This window comes from Pollicipes pollicipes, unplaced genomic scaffold, assembly GCF_011947565.3.
Source record: "Pollicipes pollicipes isolate AB1234 unplaced genomic scaffold, Ppol_2.1 Scaffold_3087;HRSCAF=3621_pilon_pilon_pilon, whole genome shotgun sequence".
NCBI lineage: Eukaryota > Metazoa > Arthropoda > Thecostraca > Pollicipedomorpha > Pollicipedidae > Pollicipes > Pollicipes pollicipes.
In genome coordinates, this window is record NW_023596225.1 from 33,706,685 (window position 1) to 33,711,114 (window position 4,430).

Sequence of the window (4,430 nt, forward strand, 5' to 3'; positions counted from 1 at the left end):
GAGAGGGGGAGTCGAGCGGTGGGTAGTAAGTGGGAGCGGGGGGGGGGCGAAGGGAGGAACAGGCGGCAGGCGTGTGGAGGCACGACGGGGAGATGTGGGTCCCCGAGGCGCGGGGCTGAGGTGGCATGGTGAACTGACGTCGAGGAACAGCAATGCGGGATGGGCGGGAGGCGCGAGCGAAACGGAGACGAATGAGGCGTCGATTTCTTGTGGGGATTACGAGTAACGGGAAGTGGCGGGGAGTTCGGGAGCTAAAAGCTCAGAGGGAGAGAGATACAGACAGGCTAGGGGCAGGGGAAAAATGAGAGCAAAGTTCTTAGCAAACCGGACAGTCCAATAGTCATGTGACGTATTTCATTCCGTCGTTGAAGTGACTAACCATTACGCACACGTGCAGGTACATCAGGTCGGAGAGTGCGAGAGCCAGTGAGTCGGTGCCCGCGACGCCAGGAGTCAGGACGGCCCGCGACGCCAGGAGTCAGGACGGCCCGCGACGCCAGGAGTCAGGACGGGCGCGGCAACGCCAGGAGTCAGGACGGCCCGCGACGGGCAGCAGTCACAGCGACGACAAACAGGAAATTGAGCTGATGCGTCGAATCACCGCCTGCCGACCGCGCCGGCCGCGCGCGCGCTCTGCAGGCGGCGCCGGGAAGCTGGCAGCGGGGGACTGGGCCAGCAGACCAGAAACAGACCGCGGCGCAGGCCGATCTGCAGGCGTGTCGGGTGTCGCCTCTGCCCAGCTCTGCTCTGTCGGGGGGGGGGGGGGGGGGGGGGGGGGGGGGGGGGGGGAGGCTGGCGCGGACTCCGTGCAGCCCCGCAGCTGGTGAGGGTAGTGCCTCGCGATCGGGAAGGCATGGTCACAGGCCGGGCAGTCATACGACCCTGATAAAGTCGCGTGAGCGTGTGACCCTGGTGGAATGTCCTGATGGAAAAAAGTTCTGAAGGCAGCCGCGAAGGGTGCAAAAACGCAACGGTGCAACTGTGGCATGTTTACGCTTCAGTTGAACGATGGATTCTGCGATCCGTGTTAGGGGCACCCGCGGCGATTTTGTAGGAGCCGATGCCCATTATCTCTCACTGCTCTCACGTGAGGAGGCATTTTTAGCAGCGACAACACGTCCCTCTTCCCGAGGAGACTCACGCGAGTTGGAAAGTCATCCCGACGGACAGGGTCCGCGCCGGCTGCTCGAGGACGCATGACCTACCAGCGAGCTTCGGCAGCGGCTGCGAAAGCTCACGCGAGCATCCGGCCAGCGCCAGCGTACCCAGCTGTGGCCTGGTCCGCCGGCGGTCCCACCACACCTCGCCGCGTCTGCCGGGCCAGGCAGGCGGGCAGGCAGGCAGGCCGAGCGGCACCCTCACAGACACCGCTGAGTGTTTACCGTGGCCCGTGCAGGCCCGCCGGATGGCTCGCAGAGGGACGCCGCCCTGCGCCGACCGTCATTAGCCGCTCTGAAATGGACTTCTAATGGTGCCGGGCGGGCGCGCCAAGGCTGCGGCGCGCTTTGGGTCGGCGGGGACCGGCGCGGGACGACAGGGCGGGAGACGGTCACTGGTCGCCGCCGGGCAACAGCCGCGGCGGCTGCCACAGACGCTGACCTCAGGCGCCGATGTCACATCCCGTTCAACTGACTCCATTGACTCGTTCTGTCGGCGAACGCCACGCCCATAAACGTGGATGGTTGTACGTCGACGTAGATGTCTGTACGTAATGTTTAATGACACACTTGGGGAGTCAGTTGCATGTCGGCCGTGCTGTGTACGACCGTACTGCCCCGTGCTGCACTCAGGGCTGTGATTGCAGTTGTTAAGCCGGCGCGGGGACAGTAGCCGTACACCGCAAGTGGTCTGTTTGTGCTACGCGGCCGTCATGTTTACACTGAGCGCGCGCCCGCGATAAGATTGTCAACCCGACGGCGAGACAATGAAGTGTTCGTCTGCGCTGCAACGGGGGCATGCTGTCGCTTCACTTGAGCAATGGTTTCGACGGCCATGCTATATGAGCTTCGACACGCTTACAGATCACGGATTGTTTCAACTTGTTTCGTCTCGGCATGATGCACTACGAAGCATTGTTTATCTCAGAGCATCTCAAATGAAAGGGAAGTGCTATGATATTGCCCTAAAACTCCTTTGACAGGTAGTTTCTTCGGCCTTTGAGCGAGTATGGTGTAGTCCACTGTCAAGAGATCACAACTGCACTCTTCGAAGAGTAGAGGAGATCACATTTTCACTGCAATCCGTTTTAAGGAGGAAATGAACTCATGCAGGGTGGTGCAAATGTTCTAGGGATTACAGGAAGAAGAGCATACGAATTTGTCCTCTAACATTTGATGGCCCGGAATAAAGCGAATGATATGACGTAATTCCTCGTTTCAATCATTGTCACCAACGTTGGAACAAGCCGGGGTTTGCGTGACGGGCGACCCATCCCATTATTGCATTTTATACACTCGCAAATCACGCTTTCAGCGGCGGTGGCAGATCAGTCTGTTACAGCTGTTACCCGCTCGCGGTGACCTTAAATAAATCTGAGGCGCGTTCTGCCGGGTATTAAATAGCATACGCCACTTCATGTCACGTTTGTGGGGAAATGGCTGAGAGACATAAATAACTTTCGACTCGTGCCATTCCTTTAAATACGATTACACGCAGAAATACTCTTAGTTTGCAAGAAATTAACAGTGACAAAGACATCTCTTTCTTGTAGGAGAATTGGCGCCACACAATTCCAACATAGCAAAGAGCGACCAGTGGGCTTTTGGCCGACTGCGGCTTAATACCAGACCACCAGGAAATCAGTGCTCGACGCCAAGGTAATTATCAGAAGCTCACTGGGGAAATCCATACCCCAGAAGCAGACGAGCATCGTATTTTGATATTATCATAGATTCGGCCCCAATCTCTTTGATTGCATGAATTTCTGTGATAAGAGACCACGCTAAGTAGCGATTGTTGCCTGAGCACTGACCCCACCATCTGATCGTGAAATTCCGGCTATACGGCAGATTTTGAGGCTTAAACTTTACGTTACGTCATCCTTGGCACAGTTCATCCTGCCCTAAGATGTTAGCTGACCTTTAGCGAGGCCGCTGCCACCGACCACAAGCCACCCTAGCCGGAGGTGAATAGCAAGCGCTTATCGCGACCAGAACCCGCCATGCCACGGGTGAGCAAATCCGAGGACAGGCGTTCTAACCACCCAAGCGACCGGAGCAACTCATTTTACTCTGTCGTTAAAAACGCACGCAAGCTCAGCGCTCATACCTCATCATACATGAACTGTCCAAGAACAGAGCATATATTTAGCTACCCAACGTAGAACACTAAATCAGCTTAATGATTAAGTTCACAGACGTTGACCATCAACTTCGCCTCCGGGATGCGTAGTGTGCAATCACAGAGGGGACGCGTAGTGTGCAACCGCAGATGATAGCCTTCAGTCACGTGGTGCGACAGTTTCCGGTCTTCGCCAGCGGTCAGCAGGGCGGCCATGAGTTCCTATCGCCCACCAGACAGCTGGCGTCCGGCGCAGCTGAGACAGACGTCGACCGTGATGTTCGTCGTTGAAAGAGACGTCCGTCTTCCGATGAACCATCCGTCGTCAGACGATACGTTGAACGTCGTAAGGTGAGGCCGGGTAGTAAGACGAAGTGGTCGCCCTCAGACGTGACGTCCGCATTAAAAAGAGCCGTCGTCCTTCGTTGGACGAGATGTCCTCGTGAGACAGCTGGCCTCCGGACGTCTGTCGTCCGGCCGAGTCCGCGCTGGGCGAGCGGTGACCAAAAAACTCGTCCGAACAGTGACGGAGGCGTCGGCAAGATCCGCAGGGGAGCTGGAGATCTCGGGCGGAGTCGGCAGAGCCGCGGCACAACCGCGGAGTCCACAGAGGAGTCCATCAAGTCCTCGGTGGAAGTAAACAGTCTGCGGTAGAGTCGGCAGTCTGCAGTGGAGTCAACAGAGTCTGTGGTAGAATCACCAGTCCGCGGTGGATTCCGCAGAGTTCACGATGAGTCAGCAGACTTTGCGGTGGAGTCAGTAGAGTCTGTGTTGGAGTCAGCCGTCTGCGCGGTGGAATCAGCAGAGTTTGTGGTGGAGTCAGCAGAGCCTGCAGGTGGAGTCAGCAGTCTGCGGTGGATCAGCAGAGTGCGGGTGGAATCAACAGAGTTTGAGGTGGAGTCAGCAGAGTCTGCGCTGTAGCCAGCAGAGTCTGCAGTGAGTCGACGCGTCAACGCCTCCGCGCTTCGCTGCGCGTCGCGTGTCTACTCTCGCCGCCCCTCTAGTGTATACACAGGACATTCCGCAGATAGCCGGGGCTGGACACGCCGCGCGCCGGCGGCAGAGGACCCAGCCGCCACTGCCCGGTGTCCGGTCCGTCTGCCAGGCTGCCCCTCGCGGTACCCGGCTGCTTTGGCCCCCGCCCACTGGCA